The following is a 10,245-nucleotide window of genomic DNA, read 5'->3' as shown; positions in this document are numbered from 1 at the left end:
ATATATATATATATATATATATATATATATATATATATATGTAGTATTCCATCATATATATATGACAATGAGAAAGAACGAAATCCTGCCATTTGCAACAACGTGGATGGAACTGGAGGGTATGATGCTGAGTGAAATAAGTCAGTCCAAGAAAGAGAGATATCATATGTTTTCACTCATATGTAGAATTTGAGAAACTTAACAGAAGACCACAGGGGAAGGGAAGGAGAAAAAAAATAGTTTCAAACAGAGAAGGAGGCAAACCATAAGAGACTTTTAAAAAAATTTTTTTAATGTTTATTTATTTTTGAGAGACAGAGAGACAGACAGCATGAGAGTGGGAGGGGCAGAGGAAGAGAGAGGGAGACACAGAATCTGAAACAGACTTCAGGCTCTGGGCTCTCAGCACAGAGCTCAACGCTGGGCTCGAATTCTGAACAGTAAAATCATGACCTGAGCTGAAGTGGGGCACTTAACCAACAGAGCCACCCAGGCACCCCAAGAGACTCTTAAATAGGGAAAAAACTAAGGGCTGATGGGGGAGGGGGAGGGGAAAATGGGTGATGGGCATTGAGGAGGGCACTTGTTGGGATGAGCACTGAGTGTTTTATGTAAGCAATGAATCATGGGAATCTACTCCCAAAGCCAAGAGCACACAATATACACTGCATGTGAGCTAATTTGACAATAAATTATATTTAAATAAAAGTTAAAATTAAAATAAATAAAATAAAATTACTCCAGACTTTTCTTTCTACAAAACTTGCTCCTTGGTGAGGCTGTATCCCTAGAATGAAAGCATAGCAACCATCACAGGCTTGCACATGACTGGCACTAGAAAAACATTTGTTGAATTGAATATGGTCTGATGAAATCTGTAACAAGTATGGACAGAACCAGTCTTAGTTGGGAATTAGGGAAAATTGGGGATAGAAACCCCTGCCTAGTAAGACCCTAAAGACAGAGGGAGAGTGAAGTAGTGGGTGACTGAAAAACAAATAAGGGAACTATAGAAACAAATAAGGGAACTAAAAGAATGAGATGTCCATAAGGAGGGGGTGGAAAGAAGGAGGCTCTGCCCTGATAGAATCGGAGAGAAATGGCAACAAATCCCTGCCTCATAGTGCTGGACAGAAGTCACCTGTGGCTTGTGAGGGCCATTACTAAAACCTTATGCAGGATAATTAAAAAATGCTCATTAAGATTCATTCATTTTATGGGGCATGTGGGTGGCTCAGTCCGTTAAACGTCTGACCAGCTCAGGATTCATGGCTTCGAGCACTGCATCGAGCTCTGTGCTGACAGCTTAGAGCCTGGAGTCTGCTTCAGATTCTGTGTCTCCCTCTTCTCTCTGCCTCTCCCCCACTCATGGCCTCTCTCTCTCTCTCTCTCTCTCTCTCTCAAAAATAAATAAATATCACAAAAAGAAAGACAGCACTACTTATTAAAAAAAAAAGATTTATTCATTTTAACCAGTTTGACATTGAATCTTAAAATATTTCCAGTTTAATCTCCTTGTTTTTCAGAAAAAAACAAATTCAAGTTTAGAAAGGTGACCTGAATTATAACAATAAAATTACATAAATAATCTGTCTTCAGCCTCATAGGAAGGAATGTCTTTTAAAAAGAAGACTGAGTGCATACTGGCCATGTATTCAGCCAAGATGTTGCTGAGTTGGGTAGAGCTGGCCATAGGAGATGAAAATATGAGCGGCTGGGGAAGACAGGAGAGAGAGAGACAGGGAGAGCGTGAGAAAGAAAAAAGAAAGAAAGAAGAAAGAAAGAAAGAAAGAAAGAAAGAAAGAAAGAAAGAAAGAAAGAAAAAGAGCAAGCAAGTGAGTGCACAATGGTTAGGAATAGATTCACTTTCTTTTCAAGTTCAGGTTTGTAGTTATCAATCCAGAAAAAGAAGGATTTGACAGCTACACTAGTCAGTTGGATTCTTTTCCATTAGGGACTCAACATATAAACAAAACAGATATTACCTTGGTTTTTCATCAAACCATCAGGTGGAAGAATGTGCTGGGTCTTTGCCAAGGCAGAAGGGGCACGCTGCAATAAGGAGTATCATTCTTCACCAAGAACTGTCCAGTGACTGAGTGGGGTGGGGAAAATGAGAATGATAGAGTTATAATTTAGTCTCTGTGTAACAATGTAAATTGTCGTTCTTTGATGAATGGAAATCAAAATTTCAAAGATTAGTGAAGATTCTTATTAGGATTTCCGAAGCCAGGGTCCCCATCTAACCCACATAGAATGAGAGTAATGGTGGATAGGATGACAGGAGCCTGGGGCCCAGCTTCTGGAGTATTTAGGGTAGCCTTGTAATATACATAAAGTTAGTCTCATCTAGCTTCAAATGCCAATGGTACCCATTTCTAGTTATGTGAGCCTAAATAAGACTTTTAATGTCTGTCTAAAATGTGAATAAATTCCATACTTCATACACTTATTGTAGGGATCAATTGGTAATACATGTGAAAATGTATGGCATACTTTTATTCACCTAATAAGCACTCAATGAATATTTTCCCCTCCTTTGTATTCATGCAGTATTGTATCCTCCCTGGATATACTTAATGTAAGGCTATCACATGAGAGCCTTCTAAGCATCTTTAAACCTAAGGAGCTGCAACAAGGGAGGGCATACACTAGGTAGATACAACTTGCGAAGGCAGCGGAAGTCCTTTGGCGGCTCTTGGAACCAGTCCTGCCACAGACCCTTTCTGACCATGATGCCTTCTTGAAAGTGAAATGGTTAAAAATGGAATTTGTCCCTTAAGCTGCAGAAGTGGGAGGCAGGGAAGTGGGTGGAAATATCCCACAGTGTTTCATCAAACATATCAGAGCATTCTATGATCTTGCCATTTGGAAGGTCTAATTTCCGCTGGAGTTTCAATCAGGAAGTTACTGTTTCAGCCAGCAGAGTGACATTTAACTGTTCCCATTCCCACATCCAGAACATATAACAAGGCAGAATATGGAAGGCAGAGCTCTAAGATCAGAAAGCTAGGAAGTCCTAGCATCAGACGGGCCCACACAGAGAAGGCTCATGCGTTAATACATAAAGATGTTTTGCAGAGCAGATAAATGGGAGACAGAGTCCCCGAGGCAGTGCAAGTTACAACAATTTGTTACTCAAAGTCTGAGCCTTAAGCGTTTCAGACTGGAACTGAACAATGCCATGGAAAGAGAATGGGATTTGGATATTCCTCGGTTTTAGTCTCGTTCTGCACTTACCACTGTAAGGTGATGGGGATGAGATTTGATTCCTGAGCTTTGACTCCTCAGCTGCAAGGTGGTAAAATGCCCACATTAAAGGGCTGTTGTGTGGAGTACATGAACTAGTTGTATAAAGTGCCAAGCATGAGGCCTGACAGAAAGTAGTACCTGAATAAGCTATGGTGGTGTGGAGCAGCAGCAGGGGGAATAAAGTCCAACAACTGGAGAAGGAGTCCTTCTCAAGTTCTCCAGGAACTAAAACTTCTGCACAAGTAAGTCCAAGTCCAAACGACTCAGAGAATGCGAAGGTTTCTGGTGGGGAAATCCCACTCGGTGAATACAGGCAGAGGGCAGGATTGAGGCCAAAACAGCACCCACGTCAATATCAGGGACCAGCTGGAATGGACTGGAATGGAAGCAAACAAAATTGAAGTAAAAAAGGATCCTGGGAAATTACTGAGAAAAAAAAATCACTAAATGGGGAGTCTCCCTGGATCACAACCGTGACACTAGCTGATCAGATGACCTTGACAGGTCCCTTCATCTCCCTGTACTTCAGTTTCCCATTTGAGAAATGACAGCGTTATGTAGTTGATTTGGATAGTCCCTTCCAGAATTCAGCACTCTGTGAATCTCTTTTGTTACCCACTGTAACAACAATGAGGGTCTCCACTGGCCTTGTGCACACTTAACCTTGGCTATGCAGGGGACCCAAAGCATTTCCCCCAGACCTCAGCATCGAGGCAAGTTGGAGAGTGAAAAAAAAAAAATCTATCCTCAGACTTGCCCTAGGAATTTTTGCCTAGAGTTACGAAAAAAGATAAATCCCAGTACCCTGAAATATTTTATATGCTTATTCCAAACATTACAATGCTTCGTGGAAGTCTGAGGTTTTCAAAGTCAAAACAAAACCTATTTTGAAAGAAAAAACTTACTCTTCAGGTTTATGTACTTCTTAAAAGTAAAATGGAGTCTGGAAATTTTTCCTCTGAGATTTCACCAACAGCCAAAAACAAATATTACTTCTTTGACAAATAACAGTTCTGTATTATGACTACAAAAAAAAATTCTTGTCATAAAAATCTAATCTTGGGGAAATATAACTCTGTCTGCATGAAATAGCAATAATGGAACCAATATCTATCATTTCTGTCATTTATGCATTTAATTGCTTTACCAACAGCTCTATGAAAGGGCATATGATAGACGTGAACTGGCATTTGGCTCTCTCTTTTTGGTTTAAGAAAATTAAAGTAACTCTTGAATCTCATGCAAAAAAGGCAGTTATCTTTTGAGAGTTTTGCTTGTGAGTCCACCCAAAAAACTGAGAAATACGCTGTACTTGTCAGCTTTTGCAGGGCTCTGACTGATACCAAGAGGGAGTATTTCAAAGCAAACAGCAATAATAGTGGGTGTCAGAAGTGAAAAGAAATTCCTCATTTTTGAGGGTCCTAAAGTTACAGCCTGCAACCCAGATCTACCACCAGCGGCCCTGCCCTTTCCCAAGGCTGGCATTCACCTATGGTAAGATAATAAATTTGCATCATTTTACATTTAAAAAAGTCAATTGCTGGTTCTTCATTACATCTTTTCTTATAACGCGGGTTTTCTAAGATGCTGTAGACGCATAGTTCTTCCCAGATTCTCTGTGTATTCCAAAAAAAAAAAAAAAAGAAGATGAGAAGCCATCTACTAAAAATGGCTAGAAGTCGTCTGCATTACTACTATATTACTACAATAGTAATATCATCATGAGTAGAGAAAAGGTTGCCCAAACTACTTAATGCTTAATAACCTTTGTAAAGATCATACTAGTACATAAATTGGGACCTTAGAAATGTTACACTCACCTCTCCACCAAAACTATTTCTTGGGCATTTTGACTGGACAAAGTTTGAGGTCAAGAGTGGCCCATCACCACCAAATTGATTTTTAACAAGTATAAATTATGCCTCAGCTAACTCCGTTATATTATCAAATGGTGGAAAAGTGTAGAAATGTGAAAAAAGCATGGACATGTCTTTTTTCAAAGAGCCATACAAGTCATCAAGGCTTGTCAGCATGAGTAATTCTGATTCCCTGTCATGAGATATAAAATATGTCTGACACAGTAAAAAATTAATCATTACACAAATATACAAACACAAATAGAAGTAATAACTCTGGATCACGAGAGTAATGAATTGCAATATGATAACCTTAGGTATATACAAAACTATTATAAACAAAAGTAGTATAGAAAAGATAATCTCCAGACTTGCAAATCTCAAAGATAATAACATATTTTATATAGATCTGTATAATAAAAAAATAGCAATGAGACAATGGAAAATTTTCAAGCAGTTCATAAATAAAACATATTCAATTATGTTAAATATTTTAATATTTTATTATAATAGTAATAGCTGACATTAGCTGAACATAAAATAAGAACTAGATGCCATATTCAATGTATTATCCCAAATAATCTTCATATAACCCTCAAAGCTAAGTACTATTTATACCCATTTTACAAAGGTTAACTTCCCACAGTTTTACACATTCTGGGCATCTTCACACCAAAGGTGTCTTATCCCTACCTCCTATAATGTTTGTTTCTGGACTTTCTTTACCTTTGACATTGATCTGTGCTGACTTTTCTAACAAGACTCAAAGAGGTGGCTGAATGGATAACGGAAAGATAATAAATGTTAAAGAGATCACAGACGTTAGAGACTAGATGTACGGTCCTTCTCAATAATATTTGTATTTTAACAGGGTCCCTTTATGATTTTATGTAACAAATGCAGAATACTCTGCTTATTGGAAGCTACTGAAAGATTTTTTGAGAACGTAAGTCTTCTGAATACTTTCCAAATGAATGAATGTATTGATCAGAACTCTAATCTCAAGTTGACAAAAATTAACTTTCAAACCTCACAATGTCCATGACCAGAGAAAACTGACTATAGAAGTTCTAATCTGGTAGTTAAAAGCTCCATTTGGCAGCTTAAGGCAGATGCCCACCACTGGATAATTAAACTGTGACCAAGGAAGATGATGAAGAAGTTGGCAGCCTCTATTCATCCTCTAAAGGACACTCTACATCATTTCTCATTCATGTGAATCTGGCTTAAGGTGACCGAAAGTGATGGATGGCTGAGCAAAACTTCTTCAAAATTTACATGCATTCCACTTCAAATGTCTTCAAATCAGAAGTTATGATCCCAGTATAAGATGAAACTTTTTAAATTTTCAGGTATTTAAAATCACTACTTTGACAATGGAGATAGGGATGGCACACAGCTGTACAGACAGGACACAATTTTCAACTCTTAACATTCCCTATCCACGGAAACTTGGGTAAGCAGCAATCTCTCCAACTGGCCTGGCTATTTTGAGGCTCAAAAGAACTGAGACACTTAATAAGTATGGGTAAGCAGCAATCTCTCCAACTGGCCTGGCTATTTTGAGGCTCAAAAGAACTGAGACACTTAATAAGTATTACTTCTCCCCCTTCACAGAGCAAAACAAACAAAACCAATTAGATGTAAATTTGCACACACACACAACTTCTCCAGCTGGTTTGGAGAAGTTAATGCAGCCCTTAAAGGATGGGCTTAATCCTCACTGTGGCTCAGATGCTGCTGAAGTGTGACTTAAAACCTGTGATGCATTTGACAAGGCCAACATTACTTGGGGCTATACAGAAGAAAGATTGCTTCTTTCCTATTGCACTTCTAATTCAGCCCCAAGTTTCTTTTCTCTCTTGATATGTTTCTTTATTACCTTCCAAATTCAGACTCTTACAGGGTCGTTGTTTTATTCATGAACATTAAAGCTAAGCCATTGTTATCCTAAAACACATTTGGGTAACCTCTAAGGGGAGTAAGAAGCAATGGTGTTGGGAGGGGGCCAGTGAGCAATCGCCTATATCTTATTTTGTCTATTATCTGTTGTAGTGTCTTAAGCAGAAAATTCTCAAAACCCTTTTTTTGTGTGATGATTTCAGTAAAGGAAGCATGACAAAGCAGCTTGCTTTTAAAGACAGGAAAAAGAAGCTGTGGTTAATTCCCATTAGAAATCTCATTTCATGAGCAGAGTGGGTTATCCTAATCAGAGATCAGGATTTGGTCCCAGGAGAGCCCCCAGCTGACCTCACTGAAGCTTCCTGAAGCTAAAGCCCTTTCATGCTGTCACCAAAATGCTGACCTGCAGGTGTCCCCTGAGGCTGTGCCCACAATTCTCTGAAAACTAAACATGCAGTTCCAACACTATTGGGCTTTTTCTTCAGCTCTTCAGAAAATACTTGCAAAGGTGCTGCTGCAACACAAATTAACTTCTTTGCAATTTAAGTAACTGGTCAATAAAGTTTATTCTGAATGAACAGTGATTTGCCATCTAGTTTCCTCAATCTTCATAATACGGTTTTCCAGCCAGCTTTCTAATTCTCAGATCTGAGTAAAATTACTGTTCATCCAGAGCTCTCATTATGACATTTGCAGACTCTTTTTGTTCTTGGCTTTGTTCCTGGTTATTTCCTTGGGTGGCTGAACCAAAACTGAAAAAGACGAGCAAAAAAAAAAAAAAAAATGTAGCAGGGAGAGCACTGGAAAATCTCTCAGTGGAGGCTGAAATTTACTTCTAGCCTCACCACTTTCTAGCAATTTATGATCGAAGGGTCACTTCCCCGTCTGTAAAATGGGCACAGTACTTGTCCTGTTTATTTTTTTTTCTAACAGTAACCCTATTTCAGTTTTGTAGGTAGCTGTATGGTTTAAACAAAAATGCCAGTCACCCTTGATAAAATGTGTTGCCTAAAAACAATCCAAAAAGAAAAATTATACACATACACACATGTAGCGTAAGAAATTTAAATTTTTCTGTCATACTTTATACATTAGATTACGTGACCTGTATGTATCTTTTTTATTTTAAAAAAATCAGGATTTACTTCAAAAAAGTCATTGGTATATTTAAAGGAACTACAAGAACAAAGTTCCTGGTTTACTAAAAGTATATAAATAGCTATTAACATAAAGACTATTCCTACACATTCTTTTAATAAAATTAATCCAATTAAAATGGGCAGAGGACATGAACAGACATTTCTCCAAAGAAGACATCCAGATGGCCAACAGACACATGAAAATGTGCTCAACATCACTCATCATCAGAGAAACACAAATCAAAACTACAATGAGAAATCACCTGACACCTGTCAGAATGTCTAAGATCAAAGACACAAGAAACAACAAGCATTGACAAGGATGTGAAGAAAAAGAACACTGGTGCACTGCTGGTGAAAACACAAACTGGTGTAGCCAATGTGGAAAACAGTATAGAGGTTCCTCAAAAAGTTAAAAATAGATCTATCCTATGATCAAGTAATTCCATTATTGGGTATTTACCCAAAGAAAATGAAACCATTAATTAAAAAAGATATATGTACCCCTACATTTACTGCAGCATTACTTACAATAGCCAAGACATGGAAGCAACTCAAGTGTCCATCTATAGAAGAATGGATAAAGAAAATGTGATATAAAAGAATATTACTCAGCCATAAAAAAGAGTGAAATCCTGTCAAGTTCAACAACATGGATGGATCTAATGCTAAGTGAAATAACTCAAGAGAAACACAAATATAACATGATTTCATTCATATCTGCAATTTAAGAGGCAACACAAACAAAGAAAAAAAGAGACAAACAGGGGTGCCTGGGTGGCTCAGTCAGTTAAGTGTCTGACTTCAGTTCAGGTCATGATGTCAAGGTTTGCCAGTTAGAGCCCCGCATTGGGTTCTGTGCTGACAGCTCAGAGCCTAGAGCCTCTCCCTCTCTCTCTACCTCTCTCCTACTCTCTCTCTCTCTCAAAAATAAACAAACATTTAAAAAAAAAATAGAGGGACAAACAAAAAAACATATTCTTAAATTTACAGAACAAACTGATGGTCACCTGAGGGAAGGTGGGTGGGGGGGATGGGTGAAATAGATTAAGGGGATTAAGCACACACTTCTCCTAATGAGCACTGAGTAATTAATGTACAGAATTGTTGAATCACTGTATTGCACACCTGAAACAAATGTAACATTGTATGTTAAATTACACTAGAATTAAAAATTTTTTAAAAATTAAAAAATTAAACCTATTTAAAATCATGGAAGAACATTTTCTTTGCTATTTTTTTTTACTTTTTTTTTTTCAACGTTTATTTATTTTTTTAGGGACAGAGAGAGACAGAGCATGAATGGGGGAGGGGCAGAGAGAGAGGGAGACACAGAATCGGAAACAGGCTCCAGGCTCCGGGCTGATTGACGTGGGGCTCGAACTCAGGGACCGCGAGATCGTGACCTGGCTGAAGTTGGACGCTTAACTGACTGCGCCACCCAGGCGCCCCATTTTTTTTACTTTTTAATATGCTTTTATAATTGTCACTTTTATTTATTTATTTATTTATTCATTTATTTTTTTTTTCAACGTTTATTTATTTTTGGGACAGAGAGAGACAGAGCATGAACGGGGGAGGGGCAGAGAGAGAGGGAGACACAGAATCGGAAGCACGCTCCAGGCTCTGAGCCATCAGCCCAGAGCCTGACGCGGGGCTCGAAATCACGGAGCGCGAGATCCTGACCTGGCTGAAGTCGGACGCTTAACCGACTGCGCCACCCAGGCGCCCCTATAATTGTCACTTTTATAAGGCAATCAAAATGTGCATGGCATGTCTTTTTTATTTAAAAAAATTTTTTTTTAACATTTATTTATTTTTGAGACAGAGAGAGACAGAGCATGAACAGGGGAGGGGCAGAGAGAGAGGGAGACACAGAATCGGAAACAGGCTCCAGGCTCTGAGCTGTCAGTACAGAGCCCGACGCGGGGCTTGAACTCACGGACTGCAAGATCGTGACCTGAGCCAAAGTCGGCCGCTTAACCGACTGACCCACCCAGGCGCCCCATGGCATGTCTTTTTTATAGCATTTGGAGATGACTCTTGCACGAGAACCATCTCCAGATTTTATTTAATTTTTAATTGCTCAAAAGCAA

At 38.6% G+C, this 10,245-nt stretch overlaps 1 long non-coding RNA gene across 1 annotated transcript in view; it reads right to left on the bottom strand.

Annotated features, from left to right (window-relative positions):
• Positions 1-4,882, bottom strand: part of LOC121041729 (uncharacterized) — a 24,845-nt gene extending 19,963 nt beyond the window's left edge. Inside the window, exons 1-2 of the long non-coding RNA XR_005795831.1 lie at positions 3,391-4,882; positions 1,986-2,095 (exon numbers count right to left, since the gene is read on the bottom strand). This is a non-coding gene — a long non-coding RNA (uncharacterized LOC121041729). The remainder of the gene's footprint in view (positions 1-1,985; positions 2,096-3,390) is intronic.
• Between the last annotated feature and the right edge of the window lie 5,363 nt (positions 4,883-10,245).

Source organism: Herpailurus yagouaroundi, unplaced genomic scaffold (genome assembly GCF_014898765.1).
Source record: "Herpailurus yagouaroundi ecotype Mexico unplaced genomic scaffold, PumYag 184, whole genome shotgun sequence".
Classification (NCBI taxonomy): domain Eukaryota; kingdom Metazoa; phylum Chordata; class Mammalia; order Carnivora; family Felidae; genus Herpailurus; species Herpailurus yagouaroundi.
This window is presented reverse-complemented; position numbering and strand designations above follow the sequence as displayed.